This window comes from Trichechus manatus, unplaced genomic scaffold (genome assembly GCF_000243295.1).
Source record: "Trichechus manatus latirostris isolate Lorelei unplaced genomic scaffold, TriManLat1.0 scaffold00249, whole genome shotgun sequence".
In the NCBI taxonomy this organism is placed as follows: Eukaryota; Metazoa; Chordata; class Mammalia; order Sirenia; family Trichechidae; genus Trichechus; species Trichechus manatus.
In genome coordinates, this window is record NW_004444185.1 from 785,789 (window position 1) to 813,110 (window position 27,322).

The window sequence follows — 27,322 nt, forward strand, 5'->3', positions numbered from 1 at the left end:
CTTCCTAGCGCATCTCGCATCTTCTGCCACAACTCTCCTCCCTTTCTGCTTAGTACTTTATGCCCTAGTGACTCTTGAAAACATTATTTTGCACTACCAAGTTAAAATAAGAAGCTAATGAACTTCAAGAGTAACCTTTCAAAAGCAATTTTAGGATATCAAAGCTTAGAAGATGGAAGATACTCTACGTACTGTAAGTAGACTGTAAAGTATCTTTAAGATACATTGCATCTGTTTAAATGATCTAAGAAATGATAAACTAGAAATTGGTCGAAGCCCAGAACGGGCAAAGTTAAAAGTATGTTAACGCTCATACCCAGCTATCTGGCCTCCTTCTGGGAGGTATTTCTGGCCCTAGGTCAGCCATGTGAACTCCTGGGTTGATTACCATGTTCTTACTTGACCCTGACTCCCGTCTCCCTGGCCAGATGTTGGGTGCACACCAGACTCAAGCTGAGTGCCCTTCCATCTCTTATGCAACTGGTGATTCAAAAACAACATAAGACATACGTTTTCACATTTTAATCTCTGCAATTAGGATGCATCTTAAACCAATGCCCCATTACAACTAGTGCCAAGTTACAACTGGTGGCAGTTGTGTCACAGCTGTCTTTGCCTACACAAAGGCAACTTGGTCACAGATGCTCACATTGTCGTTCTTTTTCAACTGTGTTGTTGACAGTGCCCATTTTTAGTTCTATCTGCAGCTTAAAATATCTTTAAAAAGTTAACAATAGGATTCTGCATTTAAACAAAAATTTATTGTGTAAGAAAGGCAAAGAAACACAGCAATGGGATATTAGTGAAGTCACTACTCATCACTGGAGGAATGACAGCAATTCAGTATTTTCCTATAAAGCAATATCCAAGGGCTTTATAGGACCTAAAAAAGGAAAAAGCACAAGCAGATGAAGCTATGTTATGGTCTGCTCCTACGACTTGACATTACACAATCCATGCACCTACATACAGCAGCCCTGAAGTATTCTAAAGGAGGGAAAATTTCAACAGTTTATATTGCACTTTGGATCTTCACAAGTATCAACTGACTGGATTTTTGACTGATAAAAGAATAACAGAGCATTCCCTTAAGAAATGTTGCAACAGAAACTTGTACACCAATGTTCACTGCTGCACTTTTCACAATAGCCAAAAGGTGGAAGCAACTGAAATGTCCCTCAATAGATGTTGGGTAAATAAAACGTGGTATACATATACAATGAGATACTTCTCAGTCACAAAGAGAAATGAAGTTCTGATGCATGCCACAACACTGATGAAGCTTGAAAACATTAATGCTGAGCGAAATCAGTCAGTCACAAAAGGACAAATATTGTATGGCCTCACTTACATGAAATAAGCACACATACAAAAACCAAAGCTTATTAGTGGCTACCAGGGGAGGGAGGGAGGGGGGAAAGGAGGAGTTTCCGCTTGGGGGGCACTGAGTTTATGTTAATGGTGGTAGAATAATTAAGAAAAAGACAGGGATAAGGCATGAAAGACTGTAATCAATGTCACTAAATTGTAAATGTAGAAACCGCTGGATTGGCAAATGTATCATTGAGTGTATTTTCACCACAATAAAAAAAGAAAGAAAGAGGTATTGCATCACCAATACTCTTAATGACATGATACTACATTGGTGGAGAAGAGAGGGGGAGGAAGGAGGAGACTTCCACAACCCTGAGTTAAACAGTTATTTTAGAAGAGTCAGACTGAACATACAGAAATCTTAGGAATATCTTAACAATTTATTTCACTTCAATTTTTCTTTAAGTAAATGCACAAGAATGATATACTGTATAAGAAAAATCTATTAGACTATTCGCTAAGTTTTAAAAAAAGAGCTCTTTTTTAAAAACGTAAAATAAAAATCCTAAGTAATAAGAAAACTCTTTACCAGAGTTTACTTAGCAGTATGCTTTCTTTCTTTGTAATACATAAAACAGAGACTCTCACGATCGACTGCACGTTAGGGTACCTCCCAACTGAAATGACTTGCCAAGGTACCAATGATCAGACCCCAGGTGAGGTGCCCACTGTAAATTAAGACAGGTATCCTGCTTGCAAATCCTGTGACCTTATGCAGCATAAATTCAGTGTGCTTCTAAAAAGTATGTGGACCTATGTGGTTAACAAATATACCTGTAGAGACTACAGCAACTCTAAGATTTTTTTGTAATACGAACACCTTAAAGGAGCAGAAAACACTGCCACCATTCTAAATCCCTCCTAGCCAAACGTTTGCAACTCAAAACCCTAGGGACTTCTGACGCTTGGAAAATGACTCCCAGTTTATACAGCAAGTGACTCTGTTAAAAATTTAATTATTTGATACTTGTGAAAATACTAAAATCATTCTCAGTGATTTCACTTTTTCCCCTTTTACGTTACCACAAGGCCATCACATACGGACACAGGCTGCGGAAGTACAGAACTCCAGCGGCGCCATTAACACAAATGATGCAAATGGAGACCCCAGAGTTTTGCAGTGCACAGCCTTGCCCTGCTGTGCTCCAGAACTGCAGGCAGAAGCCCTGGACTCGGGCAGCGCCTAAGAAACACTGCTGGGCAGCAAGGAAATCCTGTTCCATTCTGCTTCTTCATCCACCTACAAACCTTTAGGTATTGCTGAGCAGTGCCACCAAAGTAATCAAACGTTAAAAGCTCTGAAGTTTTTTTTAATGACTTGAGTTGGGAAACTACCTATCATTTACAACATGGTTTCCATGAGAAAATTACTTTTCAATGAAAAAATTTCTGTAGAGCCCTTAAGAACCTAACAGTAATAATCCAAACAATTTAATTACCAAGTAAAAATTTATAAGGATAGTGTTTTGCTCATTCTCCTTTATGAATTAAAGGAGGAAATCTAAGAGTTATGACTGCTGAAGAAATATAACTTAAGCACTCAAAATACTGTAATCTCTAATTCTGAATTCCACCACCCCACATTGCTCTTTCCAAACTAACTTAAATAAGCCCCATTCTAATGTATTTATAGGTATTGGAGGGATTGGCTTACACTACACTGCTGAATTATAAATTAGTTGGAATGGGAACTGTGCCTTACTTTTGAATAGTCTTTTCTAAGGACACGTGCCGTAAAGTACTGAAATGAGCAGAAAGAAGGCTTTGTCACCATCTTAAACCCCTCCTAGCCAAACATTTTCAACACAAACCCCTAGGGGCTTTTGACCATTGGAAAATGGCTCTGGGTTTATAAAGCAAGGCAGGATGAGAACCAGACTCTGGAAGCTGTGCTCCCGCCATGCTATGTGGCCTTTCTAGATGGCCTTTTCTTGAAACTATCCCCTCCTTTTTACTCCATGACCAGCAACTATCCTGGCAATTTTTTTTTCCTATCTCCACCTACCTCCTATTAAGTCAGCATTCTCCAAAATGTTCTCCTCTTTTCTACCTTCCCTCAGAGTACGCATGGTTTAGCTAGAAACTGTTTAGATATTGTTTTGGACATGTTTTAGCTATAATGGTGTTCTCTAATAACACTGTGGGTAGAACACTGCCCAGTAAATGCTGTGGGGCAAGGGAGGCATGCAGACAGTGGGCTATCATTCAACCAAGAGCAACAAAAGATTCCCCCCACAAATTTCTAAATGGCCCCTGGTTGTAAACTAGAGATCTGATTTTCTTCTCCCATGACGGAAGTAGCATTTCTAACTGCCTGTTCTCCTAGATAGCTATCTCATCACCAACTGATTAAGGAACTGCTGTTCTCCCAGTTCACTGGTCTGCCAGGCTCCAAAGCCCAGAGTCATCTGAAACTACTTCCTCTTCTCCACCCTCAGATCCAGTCATTCTATCTCAAATTTGGTCAAGCCCTACTTCAGGGTTCCTCCAGCATGCTCCTTTTAGTTCCATGCCCAGTATTATAGTCCAAGTCCTCATTAACTCATGCCTAGACTATTACAATAAAATTGCTAGTTTGCTTCCCTGACTCAGCCTCTAACTACTCATATCCAACAAGCTCAATCTTCCTGAAGCACTACATTGGTCAAAGCCTTGCTGTTGTGAGCTGCCATCGGGTCAATTCCAAAATGCTCCAACTGCAATGCCTACTGTGGATGGTCAGGTTCCCATGAATCTGACAATCCGTGCCTCCCAACTCCATCTCTCACTGTTTCACCTCCCAAGCCCATAGCCTATACTTTTACCAAATGAGAGTTTTTTACTGTCCACTGCATTGTCTTTCTTCTGTGGTTCTGCTCAGTCCAAAATCTTCCCCCAGAAGACCACCTCCCTCTCCTAGGATGGCGTGTACAAAACCAAGGATCAATTCAAATACCTACTGTATATTCCCTAAGGTAGAAAAGAGCACCGCCCTGTAACACTTTCGTGTTTACAGCACAATTCAGAGCAAATAATGTCCATATGGAAAGGAAAATCTACAACGAGGGTGCGGAACTGGAATGGAATCTCCAGGATCAGTACGGGGGAGAGGGATACTTTTTCAGTCTGTATATAAAGCTTGAAAGGAAGCAGGAAATAGAAATGGATTTGGGAGGAAGAACAGGGTATGATTTTGGACGAAATGATCTCGAGATGCCTGAGAAGACGTCCAAAAATCAGTAATATCGACCTTGAAATCCAGGGAAGAGTCAGGATAGAGAGATATAGCTCTGGAAGTGAATCCAGAGTTGTAATCAAAAACTGAGTAAGAACTATCTCAAAGGAGAAAGCAAAAAGAGACAAGCTCGAGAGACAGGAACAAAGCCTCAGAAAACAGTGCAGGAGTCAGGAAAAATGAGAAGACCATCTATTTAGCTATTTCTAGCCCTAACCTTTCACCACGGAGTCCTGGTGGTGCAGTGGTTAAGCGTGTGGCTGCTAACCAAATGGTCCAAATCCACCAACTGTTCTGCAGTAGAAAGATGTGGCAGTCTGCTCCCGTAAAGATTACAGCCTAGGAAACCCTATGGGACAGCTCTACTCTGTCCTACAGGGTTGATGAGAGTCAGAATCAACTGGATAGCAACGGGTTTAGTTTTTGGTTTAACCTTTCACCTAAACTTAAATTCACTGACTCTAGCTTTTGTCCCTGCAAGAACTACTGTCATCATGTTCATTGTAGCTTAAAACAAAACTCATCACATTAACTTCCAATAAGTTAAGAAAAAACGCTCTCATCTTCCCTCCATTCCCATCCTAAGATAAAAATGTTAATAGCCTCAAGTTCTCACGGACTTCAGACTTTCTAAAGCCATGCAGGCTAGATGAACTCCAAAAATTATTGTCCTGACATAATCTTTAAACCTTAAACCAAAAGTAATCCCTCAAATCTTCCTAAAGCCAAACAGTTATCTAGCTAGTCTAGCTAAATAGTGAAAAATGTGTGCCTTGAGCATATCATGCTCTTTTAAAAACTATGTGGGATCAAACAGAAAATAGTAACTTGAAAGATTAGATAGGAACCTTAGGAGGCAGGGGAGTTTATGCTGATGGGGAGGAACAACTCAGAAAAGAAGGAGAGTGAGAATGGCTGTGCAACTCAAAGATTGTAAGCAATGTCACTGAATTGTACACGCAGAAACTGAAGAATTGGTGTAGCGGTTTTGCTGTGCATATTCTCAACAACAACGAAATAAATTTTTTAAAGAAAATGTCAACAGCCTAAAGCGTATCCTTTCATACCTCTCTTCACATTCAGACAAACATATATTCACATATATATGGTGGGAAGGGGAAATGAGTTATTTTTATTTGTTTTTATAAAACTAGTATCATACTATATATTCTATTCTGAAATTTATATTTCTCAATATATTTGCATGGACAAACCTCTAGTAAATAGACATAGAATTCACGGTTTTTAAAAGTTGTATGATTCACTGTGAAGCATCTCATAACATGGATGAAACTGGAGGACATTATGCTGAGTGAAATAGGCCAATCACAAAAGGACAAATACTGTATGAGACCTCTACTGTAAAAACCCATGAAAAAGTTCACACACAAAATGTAACAATCTTTGTTGGTCACCAGGGATGGGAGGAGTCGGGGGGAAATACTAAATCGGCAACAGATAAGTGGTATCTTGGGTGAAGGGTGAGACAGCACACAATACAGGGGAAACTAGCACAACTTGTACAAGGGAAGATCATGGAAGCTCCACAGACACTTCCAAACTCCCTGAGGGACTAAACTGCTGGCTGGAGGGCTGCGGGGATCATGGTCTCGGGAAACATCTAGCTCAACTGGCGTAACACAGTTTATAAAGACTATGTTCTACATTCTACCTTGGTGACTAGCGTCTGGGGTCTTAAAAGCCTGTGAGCAGCCATCTAAGATACTCCACTGGTCTCATCCCTTCGGGAGCAAGGGAGAATGAAGAGAACAGGATACAAGGAAAAGATTAGTCCGAAGGACTCCTGGACCACAGCTACCAAGGCCTCCACCAGACTGAGTCCAGTACAGCTAGATGGTGCCCAGCTACCACCACTGACTGCGCTGACCAGGATCACAACAGAGGGTTCTGGACACAGCTGGAGAAGGATGTAGAACAAAATTCTAACTCACAAAAAAAAGACCAGATTTACTGGCCTAAACGAGACTGGAGAAACCCCGAGAGTATGGCCCCCAGACACCCTTTTAGCTCAGTGGTGAAGTCATTTCCGAGGTTCACCGTTCAGCCGGGGAGTGGACAGCCCCATAAAACCAAATGGGACTAATGAGGCACAGCAGTCCGGGGACAAGGGCCAGAAGGCAGAATGGGGCAGGAAAGCTGGTGATAGGCAACCCAAGGTTGATAACCATTGTCATAGGGCAACATGTGTACTAACGTTAAATGAGAAACTATTTTGTTCTGTAAGCCTTCATCTAAAGTGAGAATAGCAGCACAACTGGAAGAACGTAGTCTATGTCACTGAACTGTGCATGCAGAAATTTTTGAAATGGTGTATCTTCGGCTATGTATATTCTCACCAAAAAAAAAAAAAAAAGAGGTCGAGAAGGGAGAGGGTTGACATGTTGTGGGGTTGTTAACCAATATCATAAAACAATATGTGTACTACTGTTTCATGAGAAACTATTTGTTCTGTAAGCCTTCACCTGAAGTACAACTAAAAAAAAAAAAAAGTTGTATGATTCAGAGAAACGAGTAACTTTCAGTCTTTTGCCACTATGAACAATGCTATAATAAACAACTTTTTATACTCAATTAACAACCTTCTATACTCATGCTTTTATTCCTACTGGACAGATATCCAAAACCACAGTGTTGGCATAAAACAATGTATGATAAAATATGATTTCTTTAGAGAAAACTTATTTGAAGTAAATTTAACCCACGGTGAGTCAATATAACAGACTGCGCATTTACTCATGGAGTATGTGAAGAGATACAGGCGCACTGGTGGCGCAGTGATTAAAAGCCTGGCTGCTAACCAAAAGGTCAGCAGTTCCAATCCACCAGCCGCTCCCTGGAAACTCTACAGTGCAGTTCTACTCTGTTCTATAGGGTTGCTATGAGTCAGCATTTACTCGTAGACAATGGGTTTGTTTTTATGTATTATATATATACATACCTTGACACCAACTAGACATTAAGTTTTTGAAAGACAAGGCCTCCATTTTAAGCTTTTTTTTTTTTTTACTCATTGAATAGTAACTGTGGTTACATGCATATGTTAAATGAAGTTCAGACCTAGACTACAAGAAAATGCTAAAGGTTTAAAAAGAAAACAACTGATCAAGAAAAATTCTTGCTGAAGCAACCAGAGTTCTAAACCACATGAACAAATCAGCTTCCAAAAATAAGAGGTTTGATGCCTTTCATTTCCCTGAGCTTTTAAATGTCCAATGGCATTTCTGTTTCTTTCAAAGGGGAGACATCTTCACAGAAGCTAAAACAAGGAAGATATTTACATTGCAAAAACACATCAGTACTCAAGTCAAAAACAAAAAACATTTATCTAATGCCTCCTAAGTGCCAGCCCCTGCTGAGCCCTAGGGATATACAGGGGCACTGTACTGAAGAAACCCAGAGCTCTTAACAGTAGAGCGTGAGGCCCAGGGGATGAAGGCCAGGGAAGGCTGACAAAGGTAGTGATAGAGGGATCAAGAAATCAAGTCCCAGAGCAGGGAAGTGCCTCCTGAAGGCCAAGTGCTGTAAGCAGCTCACATCTGCTGCTGCCTAACACAACAAGCCAACAGGGGAGGACTGCAGAGGTCAGGACGGGGCGCCATACCTGGGACTGATCTTGAGCTTATCCTGGTGGACAATTTACATGGAGAAATTCACCCAATTATATGTTACATTAAGCTACATATGATCTTAATTATAGAGAAAATTTCCAAAAAACACTTATGTTCAAATGATCTTAAGGGCAGAGAAACTCTGTGGACAAATACACAAGAAATATAATGATAGCCCTGTAGAGAGAGGGACTGGAGTATGGAGTGGAAAGACTCGTTTTCACCGTTACTCTCTTGTACTTCTGAATGTTTTGTCACATATATCTTTAAGTAAATTTTAAACTAGTAAAATTCTATTGATGCTACTAACAACAAAACAAATACCAACAAATAGGCCAGTTGATTGGTTTTAGTGAAACTTTATCAAATTAAAACACTGCTAAATCTAAACAGTGAGGAAGAGAAGTGATGATGTAACTGTATTTACTGACGTGAAAAAATGTCAACAATATATTAAGTGGCAGGTTACGGAATACAGAGAATATGAACAGATTTTAAAATACATTGTTAGTGGGTGTACATATAAATATGCCCCAAAATGTTAATATTTACTTCTGGATGGTGGAATTATGCGTAATTCTTTTTCTAATAAGTTTGTAATTTGTATATACAGCAAAGATAGCTGTAGTAAAATATCTGTAAAAAAATGAAGGGGTATTCAAAAATTTCAAATACTGAGGTTAAAAACATAGAGAAAGACTGAAAAGTGTCCATTGGATTCAGCAGCGAAGCCACTGGTCATCTTGATGAGTGCAGTTACAGGAGTGCGGTGGGGGACAAAGCCAGATTTCCACGGGACAGGAGTGAATGGAAGGTGAGGAAAGGAAGATCACAAGCGCTGTCAACTCTTGCAAGAATCTTAGTTGTGACAGGGTGAAGAGAAATAAGCAGAGTAGGAAGAAAATTTTCATTTTTTACTTTAGATGAAAATATTCTATGAAAAAGTACTAGAAAATCAAAAGGTGAAGAAACAGTTCAATTAAGACATAATAATGGAAGTGAAGTCCCTGAAGGATGGGGGTTTCAGAGAACAAAAAGAAAAACAAACTTTATTCCTATCCAGTTGTGACAAGAGAAAAGTAGATTCAAATGACTTAGGATGTTTCCAAGCTTACTGCTGTATTTTACTGGGGAAGTGGGGGGAGTACTGTGAGTGGAAGAGGAAGCTGATGGCCTCAGTTTGTAAGCAAAGTAGTCAAATGACAGAGGAAATGATCAGGTAAGGGTTTGAGGGGACTGCAGAAACTGACAGCTGCAGTGGACTACAATAGTGTTTTGTTTCATAAACTTTAAGAATAGTTTTAGATTTACAGACAAGTTGTCAAGATAGTACAGTAAGTTCCCATACGCCCCTCAGTATCCCCTAATGTTAACATCTTACATTACCAAGATACAGCTGTCAAAACTAAGAAACCACTCGTTTCTTAACCATTGTACCAAAACATTCACACATCACTATTAATTAAACTCCAGACTTCTGATTCAGATTTCAGCAGTTTTTCCAACAATGTCCTTTTTCTGTTCCTAGATCCAATCCAAGACACACCTTTGCATTTGGCTACAGTAGTTCTAAAGGGCCAATCAAAATAGATATGTTTCTCTAATGGCACTCATCTGCATGGTTGTGGGATTCTTTCTCCAACTTAGTAGCCTGGGTATAGGGCAGAGAGTTGAAAACAGGACTGAACCAAGGTTAGAGTTTCATCCGCCCAGCAAATGGAGCAATAATTAGAGAACAAAGAAGTGGAGGGTGCTGGTCTAAGTGTGATTTAGGTACTTTGGGAAAGGAAGTGAAAACAGGAGAGGGTTGACAAATTCAAGACGTTAGTAGCACCAAGAAGCAGGTAGAAACCCACAAACCAGTTGCTGTCGAGTCAATTCCAACTCACAGTGACCCTACAGGACAGAGAAGAACCGCCCCATCGGGTTTCCAAGGAGCGGCTGGTGGATTCGAACTGCCGACCTTTTGGTTAGCAGCCAAGCTTTTCAGTCACAGCACCACAAGAGCTCCCAAACCCGCTGCCATCGAATCAATTTTGACTCATAGTGACCCTACAGGACAGAGCAGAATTGCCCCATAGGGTTTCCAAGGAGCAACTGGTGGCTCTGAACTGCTACCAAGGCTCCCTTAAGCAGGTGTAGTAGGAATAAAAATGAAAGCACTGAAAGAATTAGAGATGGAGGTAAAAGTCAAGGAACCAGGAGCCAGGAAGTGTTTGGACAGGGGTCATCTACAAGGACTCTGAAGTTACCCCAAGATAACAATAGAGTGTGAAGTAGAGAAAATTGAGGTTCTGGTACAAACTTTTTCAATGAATTAAAAAATAAGACCACTAGGTCTGTATCTCCTGGTTATGAGAAACGAAGTTATATTGTCAGACAACATGAACCTCAAAGGAAAGGGGGGTTCTGTGCAAAGACTGAGGAGTAATATCTAAAGTGACCATATATAATCTAACATCTAAACTAAAAAATGTTTATGTGAAAGTGGCAAGTATTAACAATTACAGAGAAACAACAGGAGCAAACCAAGCTGAGAGCTCACCCTAGTGAAGGAACAGAAGGAGGTACACGAATGGAAGAGGATGAAGCTCTAGATTCTGTCTCCTGACGTACCTACCAATACGCAGGAAAATCTACTATCGACCTCAGAGGGTTAAAGGAAAAGTAAAGTTATTGCAGGAAGATGGCTTCAGTTACCTTAAGACAGCCAAAAAAAAAACAATCCCTTTAATGGTTTACAATGTGGAGATTTAACACAAAAATGACATTTCAGAGAACTCCGCAGAAAGGTCTGGAAAAGAATGAAACCAGGAGAGACTGAGTTAAGGGGAGAAGGAACTCAGAGTGGTATGGACATTAGCCCACAAAGAATGAATAATCAGACAGACTTTCATTCCGGATGACAGAAGATAGAAGGAATATGTGACACAGTGAATTAGCAGGCCCCAAGAATTCTGAAAGAACCAGGCCTAGCCATCTCTGAAGGATAGGAGCACTCAAAGCTTTGAGGAAAGAGTCCAAAGAGGCATGGACATCAAGTGCTTCTGAGCGAACATGGACAAGATCTTCTGTTAGTTTGGAGACTGCCCTATATTAGCATCTCTTTCTCACGCTGAAAGCAACTGTGACAGAGATGATAAGGCTCCTACCTCCTGCCTCTGGCCTTTTCTCTCCATTGGCTACTCTAATTCCAGGGATAAGGACCTCAAACAAACATCTATCCTCAAATTTTAAAAAGAGTTGACTTAAAAATAGCTAAGAGAATATTTCTGCATGTTCAGCATAATCACTATGTCAGACATTATCCATTACTCAAAATTCCTTACAAGTGAATTCAAATAATACATTCCTTATGCAACTGATACCAGAAGTCCGTCTTCTTCGATAAACTGCTTCCTTATACTTGACAATGAATGCTATATAATCTGGCCTTCTCATCAACTTCTAAAAAGCTCTGAGCTAAATTTAGCCCTCATTATCCACTGCTTTCTCTCTGATAGGAATCAGGGTAAAATTATTTTCCTATTTCTCTGTATATTTTTCTATAATTTTCCTGGCTTCCTCCTCTTTAACTATCCAACGTTTCTTTGGGATACAGCAGATTATAAATTGTAAAGCCTCATCTATCACTCTGTGTGCATGTGAGTACAATTTCAAGAGACTGGATACAGAAGGAATCAACCTAGCTCTTTCTTATTGTTGGGTTTGCAACAAAGAAAAGGTAGACCCTGGCCTCTCAGCTTAGTCTACCAGTTTTCACAACCTGGCACAGTGTACAGGGGCCAGATGACTTTTGGGCTCAGGCAATCACTATCAACAGTTTTCAATGGCTGATTTTTCAAAAGTAGATGGCCAGGCCTTTCTTACGAGGTGCCTCTGGGTGGACTTGAACCTCCCAATCTTTCAGTTAGGAGCCAAGCACATTAACTGTTTGCACCACCAAAGAACTCCTTAGCTGTAATACCTGTTGCCGTCAAGTCAACTCAGACTCACAGTGACCCTACAGGAGAGAGCAGAACTGCCCCTTAGGGTTTCCAAGGAGCAGCTAGTGGATTCGAATTGCCAACCTTTTGGTTAGCAGTCAAACGCTTAACCATTGTGCCACCAGGGCTCCCCTTAGCTGTAAAAAAAAACAAAAAAAAACCAAACCCACTGCTGTCGAGTTAATTCCGACTCATAGCGACCCTATCGGGTTTCCAAGGAGCGCCTGGTGCATTCAAACTGCCAACCTTTTGGTTAGCAGCCGTAGCTCTTGACCACTACACCACCAAGGTTTCGTAGCTGTTTAACAGATATTGCCAAATCGTTTTCTGAAGTGATTGAACTAATTTGCACTAATGAAGTTATTAATCTTTTGTTATCCTAATCCAGATCTGGCTAGGTTAAAAATAGCTGACAGCTGGAGTGGAGACAGAACTATTCACTGATTTAGTATATGTGAAGAGTGCTAGGAGAATAGGTCTTTTTTTCCTGCTTTTGGGAAACCAGAGGTAGGGAAAGTGGGGGCAGATTGTGGTTAGTGGTGTTCACTCTGTTAGTCTTGTGGGCAGACTATGCATACTACTGGCTGGGCTCCATCCTACATTTTGTCATAGCTTCTTCTCTGGGTTAAGTTTTGCATATTCAGGAAACTGAGATTTGCAGCAGCTGGTAATCTGTATAAGGAAGAATCAGAGAGGTTTTCAAAGTAATACATGTTTTGAATTGTCAGTGGCATAGTGGTGGTAACTCATCTGTTATGGCTTCTGGGAAGCGGTACTGGGAACAGTTATAGAGTCAAACTATTGGCCACTATGCCAGATTCTGATTGTGTGTCTCTTGGCACAGCTCTGCTCTAACACACATCGGGTCACCATGAGTCAGAGTTGACTCAATGGCAACTGGTTTTTGTATGATCCCACAGTCCACAGTTAGACATACTCAAGTGAAATAAGGGCCTATTTCTACAAAAAGACAAGATGGTCATGGTAACTTTATTCATGACTGCCAAAAACTAACACCTGACTAGTTATGTCCATTAGCCCAAATTTCCATCAACAGGTGAATGAATAAGCAAATTGTAACATATTATACAATGTAATGCTACTCAGCAATAAAAAAAAAGAAAGAAAACTTAACTACTTATACTCACAACACTGCCTGAATCTCACCAAACATCACGTTCAGCAAAAGAAGTCAGACACAAAAGAATACATACGCACGATTCCTTTTAGAGGATGTTCAAGAATAGGTAAAATTAATTAACGGTGACAGGTATTAGAAAAATGGCCACCATGGGAAGTTATTTTAAAAATTACTCAAAAATGTTCGCATGTTGGCCATCTAAGATACTGCACTGGTCTCAACCCGTTAGCAGCAAGGGACAAAGACATATGGGAAAGATTATCCCAAAGGACTAATGGACCACAACTACCACAGCCTCCACCAGACTAAGTCCAGCATAACTAGATGGTGCCTAGCTAACACCACTGACTGCTCTGACAGGGATCACAATAGAGGGTCCAGGACAGAGCTGGAGAAAAATGTAGAAAAAATTCTAACAAAAAAAGACCAGACTTACTGGCCTGACAGAGACTGGAGAAACCCCAAAGAATGGCCCCCAGACACCGTTTTAGCTCAGTAATGAAGTCACTTCTGAGGTTCACCCTTCAGCCAAAGATCAGACAGGCATATCAAACGAAATGAGACTGAAGGGGTACACCAGCCCAGGAGCAGGGACTAGAAGGCAGGAGAGGACAGGAAAGATGGTAATAGGGAACCCAAGGTCGAGAGGAGAGTGTTGACAAGTCATGGGGTTGGTAACCAATGTCACAAAACAATGTGTGTACCAACTGTTTAATGAGAAGCTAGTCTGTTCTGTAAACCTTCATCTAAAGTACAATAAAAAAAAATAAAGTGTTCGCATGTTTAGTTGAGATCTGATATTATTTGTCAGATAAGACGGGTACAGAAGGAAGAAGCGTCTTCTGCTATAACTGACAGAAGAGTTTCCTTTTATTTTTGTACCATAAAGTTGTTTTCTAAACTGAGCTAATGTTCAAAAAAATATTTAATTTCTACCACATTTATGTTGAGGTTGTAAAAGTATTTCAAACCAGCCAGCTGTATACTTTTTGTGGTGATTAAAATACATTTCACTAGAGTGGTCAGCCCCATAAAACCAAATGGGACTAATGATGCACAGCAGTCCAGGGACAAGGGCCAGGAGGCAGAAGGGGACAGGAAAGCTGGTGATAGGGAACGCAAGGTTGAATAAAGACAGTGTTGATGCGTTGTGAGGTTGTTAACCATTGCCATAGGGCAACATGTGTACTAACTGTTAAATGAGAAACTATTTTGTTCTGCAAGCCTTCATCTAAAGTGAGAATAGCAGCACAATTGGAAGAGCGTAGTCGATGTCACTGAACTGTGCGTGTAGAAATTTTTGAAATGGTGTATCTTTGGCTATGTATATTTTCACCAAAAAAAAAAAAGGTTGAGAATTTAGAGGGTTGACATGTTGTGGGGTTGTTAACCAATGTCATAAAACCATATGTGTACTACTGTTCCATGAGGAACTATTTGTTCTGTAAGCCTTCACCTGAAGTACAATTAAAAAAAAAAAAAAAAAAAAAAGGAGGAAAAAAAATACATTTCATTATAAAGGTGATTCAAGAATATTCCTATAAATTATGAAAACAGAAAGAAAATTATTAATCCCACCTCATTAATACAATGTCCTCATTTCTATGTTCTCTGTCTTAACATTCATATAATGATACTCTTGTGCGCGAACAAGATGACAAAATTTCATGCAGCAAAATTAGCCTTCACTTATTTACTTTATTACTAAACATTTAACCTAAAGTACTAAAAAAGAAGTGTTTTTGGTCAAAAGCAACAAAAGTCTGAAGAATTGTCGTCTACCTGGCCCACATATTATACGTGAAATCTTGCAAAACACTGTTTACTTCTATGTGAATTATCCATTTTATGGCATATCTTTTTAAAAATAGAGATGCTCTGCTGGTCTTTCTCCTTATCCTAGAAGGAACTTAAATTCCTAATTTGCAGAGTGTTGTGAAGAGTACAATCCTGATGACTACCCATGCCATGAGACTAAGGTCAGTTTATTCCTAACTGCCCAAAACCAAGAACAACTAAACGTTTATCCACAGATGAGTGGATAAACTAATACTGTAATAGTTGTATCCTGGAATATACTCAGCGCTAAAATACAAACAAGCGACTAATACGTGCAACAACATGGATGAATCACAAATACTATGCTGAGCAAAAGGAGTCAGACTTAAAAAAAGAATACATACTGTATGATTCCATTTATATGAAATTCTAGAAGAGGCAAAATTAATCTAGAGTCACAGAAATTAGATCGGAGGGAGGCGATGATAAAAATGTTATACATGTTGATTGTGGTGATGGTTACACAAGTGTATACAACTGGCAAAACTCATCAAAATATACACTTAATATGAGTGTACTTAAAATGAAGGAATTTTATTGAATGTAAATAATACCTCCAAAAAAAAACTAAACAAAACCAAACACATCGTCATCGAGTCAATTTCGACTCACAGCAACCCTACAGGACAGAGTAGAACTGCCCCATAGATTTTCCTCTCAAAAAAGTTAATTAAAAAAAAAGACTAATAAAGTAGACGGCCTCCCACCCGTCAAAAAAGCAAATACATTCCAAGGGTAACATTTTATATTTCTTTTTTGTTAAATCACCTTTCTTAAAATGTATCAAAACAGAAATGTTAAAGTTTTGGATAAAACTTAAAACTGAGGAATTTTGTCCAGAACTGTGCTGTCCAACGCAGCAGACATTAGCCACACACGCCTATATAAGGTTAATTAATTGAAATTAACTAAAATTTGAAATTCAATTCCTCCAAGGGGCAGAAACCTGACAAACACTACCGCAGCCATGTAACTCAGTGATAAGTCATGTTGATAACAGGAGCTCTGGATCTGATGTGATGAGAATGGCACTTTACCTCTGTGGTCTTCGTCCCAAAGCCCATGGCCTCAGTCTAATCAGGAGAAAAACATCAGGCATTTTACAACAAGGGGCTACTCTACAAAATCCCTGACCAGTACTCATCAAAACTGTCAAGATAATAAAGAAAAACAGAAGTCGGAGAAACTGTCACAGCCAAGAGGAGCCAAAGGAGATATGACAACTAAATGTAATAAGGTATTCTGGATGGGACCCTGGAACAGAAAAAGACACTAGGTAAAACTAAGAAAATGTGAATAAACTATAGACTTTAGTTATCAATAACTATCAATACTGGTTCACTAATTACAATTATACCATATTAATGTAAGACGTTAACAATAAGGGAAACTGGGTGTGATATACATGGGAACTCTCTTCAATTTTTCTGTAAATCTAAAACTGTTCTAAAACATAAAGTCTATTATAAAAATGAAGGGATTTGAATTGTAATAAAAAAGTAAAGGCTTTTTACATTTAAAAACTCAGTTCCTCAGTCATACTCGCCACATTTCAAGTACTCAATAGTCACATCTGGCTAGTGGCTACAGTATTAGTGCAAATTTATAGAACATTTCCAACACTGCAGAAAGTTCTACTGCGTAAGATTATTTTTACAGAATTATTATTAATCACAACTAATGAGGAAATCCATATCTAAACTCCGCGGCTGTCGAGTCGATTCCAACTCATGGCGACCCTACAGGACTGAGTAGAATTGCCCCATAGGATTTCCAAGAAGCGGCTGGTGGAGTCAAACTGCTGACTTTTTGGTCAGCAGCCGAACGCTTAACCACTGCACCCCCAGGGATCCAGATCCTTAAACTACCCATCACTAAAAAACCTCACTGATATCTAAGAACCTTCAATGATGTGTTCATTCCAATTTCAATTTCAAATAATTACTTAGGGAAAAAAAGGTGTTTGTTTTGCTCTGATCTTCTTAATCAGTGTAACATATATTAAATGTAAATACTGAAAACTGTTCCACTCCTCAAAGCACCCGTTCTCAAAGTATGGTCCACAGACCCCAAAACTCTTTCATGGAATCCATGATGTCAAAGCTATTTTTATAACAATACTAAGACATTATTTGCATCTCTCATTGTGTCGGCACTTGCATTAACCGTGCAAAGCAATGATGAGTAAACTCCTGACATCTCTGCATCGCTCAAGATAATGGCACCAAACTATACTAGGAGTCACGGTATTCTTCACAACCACGTGCCACGTCCTCACAGGAGGAAAAGAAAAAGTCAGTGTTACCAAGAATGTCCTTGATGAAGCAGTAAAAGCTATTAATTTTATTCATCTTGATCCCCAAGTACACATCTTTTCAATATTCTGTGTGGTATAATGGGAAGTACACATAAAGCGCTTCGGCTGCATACCAAGGTTCAATGACTGTCTCAAGGAAAGCACTTCAGTGACTGTGTTACGAGCTCTAGATAACTAGCTGCTTCTTTCATGGGCCATTCTTGACTTGAAAGAGAAACTAGCACACAAACCTGGTTATCCAGACTAGGGTATTCAGCAGACATTTTCTCAAAAACGAACAAAGTGACATTGTCACTCCAAAGAAAATAATTGACAGAATTTGACGCCAATTATAAAACTTGAACTTTCAAGTAAAAATCTGAATTTTGGAAAACTATTCAGCACCATGAACTTGACAGTTTTCCAAAACTTAAAGACTTTTCTGCTGGGTGTGGATATCAATGAAAGTGATTTTTTTTAATATATATATTGTATAATGTAAACGATCCATTTAATGTCCAATACAGACCAATGGATTCTAATATAACAGTACAAAAAGTTTACTGATACAGTTCAGATTTCACATTGCAACTAATCTTTAAAAATACTTGTCCAATTTTAGTGTAATATCAAAGAAGAATATCTGCAATTATTTTAAAAAGCCATTAAAATACATCTCCCTTTTCCAACTACGTATCTTTATGGGGTGAATTTTCTTTATATACTTCAACCAAAGTGATAAACAGCAATAGACTGAAAGCAGAAGCAGATATGAGAATCCAGCCAGACATAAAAGCAATTTGTGAAAGGGTAAAACAATGTCACTCCTCTCAACAAATATTTTTAGAAATGTTTTAGAAAATATTATCCATAAAAAATATATTTATAACATACAATGCATTTATTATTATTTTTAATGAATTAATAAATATAGTTTTAAATTTCCAAATTTTAATTTCTAGTAAGGCAAATACAGATACAGATAAATTGAAAAATCAAAAGCTCTTTGGCATCCCAATAATTTTGAAGATGTTTGTAAAGGGGTACTAGGAACAAAATGTTGACAAATAAAAATACACAAATAAACTTAAAACCAACAAGCATACATACTCTGGAAAGCAGATGAAGGGGCGTAAAATATCACTGACATCAAGCACGCCAAGATCCAAAACATGACATTTATTCAGAAAGTACTTAGTCTTTTTTACATGTATCTTTTCTAAGGACACAGAGACCTTTCACATTTTGAAATTCACTAAAATGATTTTTGACTGCCTCTCCCACTAGGCTGTAAACTCCGTGAAGATAGGACCATGTGTGTTTTGCTCAGCAATATCAGCACCTGGCACGGAGTGGGCATTCAAATATCTGCTGGATTAAATGGGAGGGAAAAAAAAGGACATGCAAACTGAAGTCACTGGCGTTCTCTATTCAAAATTATAAAGATAAAATTTTACAACCAAAATGTACTTATTTACATAGTAATACAATCACAGAAGCGACCGACCATTCATTGAGGACCTAATTACTGTGTGCCAGGCATTATAGCAGGCATTTTAGATTTTTAACTCCCACAATGACCATGGGATGTATTTTACGGGTAAGGAAAATAAGGCTCCAGGAGTTTAAGTAACTTGTCTAAAGATACAGGCAGTAAGGGACAGAAAATTTAAATCTACATCTCTCTGCTTAAAAGCCCACAAGCTTTTCACTACATACTGATATAGTGCTCAGCGCTGCTTGGTTACAGTTTCTTTCCATTTCCTTACAATTTTCAGAAGAATTCATTTTGTGGGAAATCACTTTTTTTTTTGCTCAATCTCCCAACTTTGTTCTACCGACACCCAACTCCCACCCCTTTACATCACTCAATTAAGCAATACAGTAAGACCTCTGTTAGGGAAAAGTATATGTTCTCATAACACACTCAGAAACTCCATTAACAATGGTAAAAGGCTAAACAGTGTCAGATTCCAGAACTCGAATTAAGGCTCTCTGGCCCACTGATCTCGCAGGATGGTTTCATACCCAGTTACACAGAGGACACTTGGCCAGGGTTTGAGCAGCACCACCTCCATTCCCAAGTGACTGAACCTAATGAGCACCCCCAGACGTGCCCAGCCCTTCAAGGCCTCAGCCATGATTTACCAATCAGAGAGGACCAAGACAGTACCTTCTGCCAATTTCTCCTCAGTCTCTGCAACCAAAGGACCAACACTGAAGAGACCAGAGCTCCCAAGACCTCCTCCAGCCCCAGGACAACCTGAATGAAAGGAGCTTTGTTTTTGTTCCCAAAGAATATGTTAGCTGCAATATCACTACAACAAGAAAGGCTAATACTATTACTATCATTCTTCCCACTGCTTCTCAACAACGTGTAAATGTCTCTTTCCCTCCTTTTGGTAAAAGGTTAAGAATAAAATTAGCAAACTATTCCAGGAAAAATACTATACCGTAAACATTGCCACGATATCTGAGATATCTGATAATCTCACCACCAGCCAATACTTTAAAGAAAGGGACCCTTAGAGTCTGTGGAAGTTTTACACAGATCTTGTTAAACTTCACAAAGCCCTGAATATGCCTTTCCTCAACACCCAGATTTAAGAAAACATACAATATGAAAAAGGGTTCTTCTATCTAAAAAATGAATTCAGCTGCAGCTGGCTAAAGAAACCTGGGCTGAAAAAAAGTATCACAGGAAGACAGCATTTGGCAGCTATCATCACTCTGTAATAATTGTCGTTAGTAACTCCTAGGCCAGAATGCTCCTTAGAAGCAAGGATGGCAAGACTTCGTCTCACGTACTTTGGAAATGTTAGCAGGAGGGACCAGTCCCTGGAAAAGGACATCACACTCGGTAGAGGGTCAGTGAAAAAGAGGAAGACCCTCAATGAGATGGAGTGACACAGTGGCTGCAGAAATGGGCTCAAGCATAACAACTGTGAGGATGGCACAGAATCGGAGTGTTTCATTGGCACCTAACAACATGCTTTCAATCAAAAATCTAGAACCACACTAATATAACAAAATTTAAGAATACAATTACTTAAGCAATTTAATTGTATCACTAAATACATACATGCTACAAACAAAAATAAATAGCACTCTAAATACTCGATTTAAAAAAATGTTTTAGTATTACCTAATAATTCTAGATTAATACAAAAACATGTTATTAAAAAGTTTACATCATCTCACTTATTCTTTCCTAGCGGTGAAGTTCCCACTACTACCTCCTCTAATAATGTGAATATAGTCTGTAAAGTCCCACCCTTCAAATTCTATATGGCTTCCTAATACCCAAGTGTTGCTTAATACTGCAAAAATACGCAGAAATCAAATTTATAAAAATAATCCATGGTAAATAAATAATCAGTGCATTTTTCCACAAACTAAGCCTCTCATTTGCTCATGTTCATTTGCCAAACCTTTAGCTATCCCACACACTCCTCTGAATATCTACAACCAAGAACTTTCATTTAAAAAGCACACTAGGAAGTTCCACCAAGGATGGCTGGTGAGACCTTCTGGGCCTCATTCATCGAAAAAATACGCATATATGTTAACTCTTCAGGACATGTAAATTAAAACTGCAGTGCCATATATAGGAAATTTTTCTAGAATACTAGGAAAAGGAAAAACATCTAGAAGCTTCTGTGGGAATCTGCCTAGTATTGCCACCACTGACACCTTCTCTGAGACCTGCCCCCACCCGTAGGAGTGGGACCTTTCAGCTAACTACACGTGCACTTCTAGACCCCAGCCCTGTAGCCATACTAACTGGACCAACGATGGAGAACTGGGCCTAGTTCGACCAATCCAATCCACCCCCCACCCCCCAGGAATCTGACATTTGGGCAGTGAAATACTAATCAGCTGGCTAATGGTATTACAGCTTAAGTTCGTATGTGGCTCTAGGCATGGCTCCAGGCATGGCCAATTTCTTCCATGTGCTTATTAAAGCAAAGTCAGACTGGGGAAAAGACTAAAGCAGAAGGACAAAGAGACCCAAGAGATGCTGTCTGGCCAGCTGGGAGAAAGGGCTATGACCACCTTGGCTCCCGAATGCTTCCCAGTTTCTGGCTCCAGTCCTTCATGAAGCAAACTGCTTAGCATCCCTGCCCCCAAAGATTCCTCTTTTGGCTTAAGCTAGTCTGAATGAATTCCTGTTTCTTGCCACCAAAAAATCATTATGACAATTTAAGATACGAATACATAGCTGGATCAGTGCAGAAAGGGTATGATTATTCTTATATATGATTCATAAAGGAGCTGAGTGGCACCAGAGGAGTTTCTATTCACTGTCCATAACCTCAGGAGAAATAATAGGATGAAGATAACTGAAACCTTAGTGGTGATGGCTGAACAACATTGCGAATGTAATAAAAATGGTTGAAATGAAAAATGTATGTTGTATGTATTTTACCACAATAAAATTTAGATAATAACAGAAACCTAAAAGCAAAAATCACCTGTTTGCATGAGCCTTCAGCTTTGTGCTTCCCTTCAACACTTACCTGTTCAAAAGTTCTGCTGGTTCACAGCAGGAGGTTTGAGCAGACTTTGTTCAGATCCTTTTAACACTGTAAATAATAAAATTACTAATGTAAATCACCCAGCAATTTCTTAGGGAACTTAAAACGTCAATTTCTCATCATGAATATGTTGTGCAGGAAATGGCTCCCACACCTGGTTAAAATATTAGAATTGCGTGCTTACAAACCAGATGCCCGCTCAGCACATCTAGAGTCTCTCTCAGCAGCTCTGGGGTGGGTTTGAGAAACACATGTTTTTTACAAGGGTCTTACGTGAGTCTGACTTAAATGACAAATGCGTACCACTACTGGGTTTTAGAGAAGTGATTATTTCATTCAAAATCACATTATGGGGATTCGGTATTAACGTCTGAAACATAGCTGATAGAAGACGACAGCTAGCATCACAAGAATAAAATGTGTATCCCACAAAAATCATCACTGAGCCCCCAGCAGACTGACCACCGCCAAACTGTCCAAAGAGCAAAGCTCCATGTGTGCTTTCAGCTGCTAAACCACAGCCTGCATTTAATGCTGTGTTGAAGCTGTATCATAAAAATCCACAAGATGGTGACATTTCAAGTGACAAGGAGTGGACTGAAGCACAATAGCTTCAAATGGTCTCTTAGCTAAAATTAGGTGATTCTTTGGATGCTGCTGCTACAGAGTCAAAAAACAACAATTTAAAAATAAAGTTGACAATTTTACTGACAACAGAAAGCAACTGGAGAAAACCTTCCACCTTTGACTTAATTTTGTAAAAAAGAAGCCATGTTATGTTATCTAGAAGGTCATCTAACTATAGCCCCTGTACTCAATTTTAACTTTTTTTTTTTTTAAGGGAAGAAGAACGAGGGAGAAGCAGGTAATAAAACAAACTCTTCTCTGGACCAAACTCAAGAGAGCAAGCTCCAGGGTATCTCCTATTATAATAAACTAAGCTCAAGTTCAATGAAAATCCTGTAGGTAACAATATGAAATTGTGTTCCATATTTAATTACTTGAAGTAAAGAAAGTATGCAATACTTTGAAGACGTTTTTATAAAATAAAGTCTGGACATTTACAGGAATATTTTTCTGTTTTTCAATCTCTCCTCCCTCAATCTCACATGAAATTATGGGCAATTCAACAAAGGTACAATTTTGCATTCCTGTATAATTAATCTAGTATATTTCCCTCTCATCAGACAGAATGAAACAGAACACTAATTCTGGTCAAGAAATATTAAAGGATTCTACCTACAAGTAAGCTTGCCCATAGAATAAAAACCTACTTAATATTTTTCAAGCTATGTAATTCTTCAGGGCATTAAAAATGAATGGAAACGAGGACTTTATACACCATAAAACCTTGGTGGGGTGGGGGCGGGCATTGGATTCAGAGTTTCCAACAATGACCAAAGAACGTTAAGGCAATTCAAATTGTTGAAGGAAAATGGGCATTCAACTTGCCCTAAAATACCTGGATTAACACCAACATAGGCTGCAGGGTCAACTAAATGAGACTGGTCCCACTCTAATCTATAAGAAACAGAATAAAACAGAAAGTACTGAAAATTGAATCAGAGGGCCTGATGGAGAACTGCAGTCAGTCTGTCTTTGAAAATGACACAAATCAAAGATCCTTTAGAGAAGGAGCAAGGGTAGAAGGGTCGGTTAAGTAATCCGTTCTCCCATATTGGTTCTCCCAGACAGCAATCACTATCAATAGTCATTTTCCAGCGTGAAGGTCAACAAAAAGAGGATAGCAATATGGCACATTAAAATGCAGAGTCATGAGGACAAATTAGCTGATATGACATCAAAGACATAATTTAGAAGTGTCATTTTGAAAATTCAACAAAGGAACAAGAGAAGGCAGAAAGGCACTTGGTTGAAACACTACCTCATCACTATCACCAATATGTGCCCCTTCAGCCAAGGAGCTCCATTCGCACCCTGAACTTGTAATTCCCATCTTCTCATGATTTTGACAAGCCTATGACAAATTATGTTCATACATACAACTGGTCAGCAAAAGCATTTCAAAACCAAAATATTAAATTCTTCAGGTAAACTAAAATGAAAGAGAACATTTATAAAAGCTCATTAAAAAATTTTTTTTTAATCTAGTATCAAATTAATTAGAGAACTAGTCTGAAAGGTACAAGTGGAAGGGTAAAAAACTCAACACAAAAAGTTCTATGCATATAAGATATTATTTATAAGGAATATACAAACAAATTAGTGGAAGTCCCTGAGGCATTTAAAAACAGGCTGGCCAGCACAGAAATGATTTCTTTACTAACCAGATTACAGGCAATGTGAGTTATTACACTGGTTCCATTTTTCTTCCTGGTTGTATTCCTTAATTATCTGTGTCTCAACTTCAAAGGAAAGTCTTCATTTCCTTACATTTTCAAATATTCTGAAGATTTCAAAATAGCCCCTTAGAAAGCAACTCCTTTCAAAAACTCCTTTTAGACAGTTAAACATCAATGTCATTTAAAATTTCTTACTATTGAGAAAGATAATTCATTATAATTTCCTGAATTTTATAAGCCTCCTGAATTTTTCCAAATTTGGGGGTAGGGAGGGTGTGTGGGGAGAAGAATGTTGGCCCAAATTTCCGGAATGTGATTTCCCTCTTTAAGAGTCATAAGAGAGAAGGAAAATTAGATTCCAGGACACTGAATAACCCCTCTCAGCACCAATGAGGTGGGCACACACAGCTCCTACTAGCCTCCCTCTCTTGCTTTCTGCACGAAAGCCTCCAACTTCTCCCTGCCTACATCAGATAGGTTGCTCCCACCTCAGTTTTTGCCTCAGGGTCTTTGCCTTAGCTGTTCGGCTGTCTGCAGCACTCTTCCCCCAATATCTACACGAATAGCTCCTTTATTCCTGTCAAGTCTTTCTTCAAATGTTTGCTTTTCTATGAGGCCCTCCCTGGACACTCTACTTAAAAATCCCAAATTTTTGAAATGGTGTATCTTGGCTATGTATATTTTCATCAAAAAAAAAAAAGGTCGAGAAGGGAGAGGGTTGACATGTTGTGGGGTTGTTAACCAACGTCATAAAACAATATGTGCACTACTGTTTCATGAGAAACTATTTGTTCTGTAAGCCTTCACCTGAAGTACAATAAAAAAAAAAAGATTAATCCCAGCCTCCAACTCCCTATTTCTCCCGGTATCTTTTCTTTCCACACCACTTACCACTACTCTCTATATTTTACCTAAGTATTCATTTGTCTAGAAACGAGCTCCATGGGAGCAGGAATTTTTGGTCTGTTTGGCTCCCAGGATGCAACGGTGTAGTAGATGTTCAATATTTGTCAGATAAATGAATGCAAGAAAGAATAAAGAAATGAATGAATGAATGGAAGAACACGGTCCCTTCCCCCTCCCCATCTCCCAAAACAGTCATCAAAAAGCTGTGAAGCCCTTTCCTTCCTAATGAATCACTACCATCACCACTGTATTCCCCAGTGCTGCATGTCAAAGGAAAGGATCATGTAACATTCTTCCAGATACATGTCACTTAATTTTTTTCCTGGTGTCCTCTTCTGCTGTCAACAGCTGATATAATCGAAAAGTACATATTCCAGTTTGTCCACTCTGAAGGCTGCTACACTCACTTGTAAAACACATAAAAACATCAATGGATGAGAGACAGCACTTGTGTTCTAATCAAAATGGACAAACTCCAGAAGGCCAGAGCTGCACATATTAGAGGGATGAAAGTTAATGGACATAAAAGAAAGGATGACAAATAATATCTTTTTAATCAACGAAGTCACTGCACTCTAATAAGGAGCTACTACATAAGAAAAGAATTATCTCCCCTGAACAAAACACTGGGAATCAAGCCTGCCTATAGTTCAAGGTATATGGACAGTCCTGGATAGAAAGCTGTTCCTTTACTAACCCCTTACTCAAAGTCTTGCAAGTTAAATTGGAATACTTACCTTCCTTACCGAGTGACTATGGTGTGCTTAAGTGTGTTTAAACACTTTCAGAAAACGGAAAAATTGACCAGTACCAGATGAACGCAAACCACTGGTATTGCTTCCCAAACGCACTCATACCCCCTGCTTCTTTCATACCCCCTTTCCTGGTCCCCTGATTTTATGTTTCGGCCCCAAAACTGAAGTATTGAGAATGCTTCACGGAAAACTGCTAACACTGACGCTCATGCCCATTTCAACCTGACGTTTGGGTCAAGGCTGCCACGGCTCTACTTTCTCCACCTCGGTCCCTGGTTCCGATCATGGCTCCACCTTGCCTCAGGCCTCCTCCAGACCCAGTCCTCTGGCCACAGAAGGAGTCTCCCCAGTCCAGATGCTCCAGGAGGAAGGCAAGGGCGCACCGCCCAGAGGCCAGGTGTGGGGAGGAGGACCGGCAGGAGCAGCTGTCTGGCCGCAGCAGCTGTTATTCGGGGCACGCCGAGGTTGGACGGGTGACTGGCCCCAAGGAGCAGGTAGCAGAAGGCTAGCCCTCTGCCCCTGACCAAGCTAGCCTGACACTGCCCACCCCATCGTCCTCTTCCCTTCCTCGGCTCCCCCCGCAATGCCACAGGCATTCTCGGAAAAGGGGGCTCCCAGCTCCCCGCAGCCGAGACGCGCCCGGGCCCGGCGTGCTCCGCTCCGGGAAGTAGGCTCCCTCCGGCCCCGCACCTGACCTGTCCCCTCGCCTGACGCTCCAAGCCCGCCGCTGCCGGGGCGGCCTGTGGGTGTCCATGCGGCTGGGCCGGGTCGGGCCGGAGCGGCGAGGGCGCGAGCGCGGCCAGGAGCCCCAGCCGGCCCGGGGAGACGCGGCGGAGCCGGGGCGCGGAGCGGAGCCGGGCAGGGGAGCGAGAAGGAGTCGCTGGTTACCTGCGGTCCGGGACAGGGAGTCTCTCAGAACCCAAATCAGTCTTCAGCCTCAACAACACAAGATGGCCGACACGTCGCCACGCACGTCACGTGACACCGCGCTCGGTCAGCCCCGCCCCTGCTCCGCCCCCTCCCCGCCCCCTGCCTCGCTTCCCTCCCCACTTGTCCAGCCTCCCACGACAGCCTTCCTTTCCTCTGCCTCCCGCCCCTCTCTCCCGACACGCCCCTGCCCGAGACCCGGATGTCAAGCTGGAAAGGGCGGGGGGGGGGGGCGCCGCGGCAGGACGCAGGCGCAGTGCACAACGGCGGCTGGGGCTCTTGGCTGGGCTCACTGCCTGCCCTTGAGCTGAGTAGAGTTGGTGTCCAAAGTTGGACCCGCGCCAGGCACCCTGTGACTCACTATCGTATGCACCCAATCCAGGGCCTGTTCTCAGTTCAAAAAGCTCTGCATCA

The 27,322-nt window shown here is 40.3% G+C and overlaps 1 protein-coding gene across 4 annotated transcripts in view; it reads right to left on the reverse strand.

Annotated features, from left to right (window-relative positions):
* Positions 1-26,959, reverse strand: part of GIGYF2 (GRB10 interacting GYF protein 2) — a 132,587-nt gene extending 105,628 nt beyond the window's left edge. For 3 of the 4 annotated variants that reach the window (XM_004389484.3, XM_023724498.1, XM_023724496.1), the window contains exons 1-2: positions 26,870-26,959; positions 22,000-22,065 (exon numbers count right to left, since the gene is read on the reverse strand). The gene's annotated coding sequence lies outside the window, so the exon portion shown is untranslated. Of the gene's footprint in view, positions 1-21,999; positions 22,066-23,479; positions 23,539-26,869 lie in introns of all 4 variants that reach the window. The other variant, XM_023724497.1, reaches the window with a different exon arrangement.
* Between the last annotated feature and the right edge of the window lie 363 nt (positions 26,960-27,322).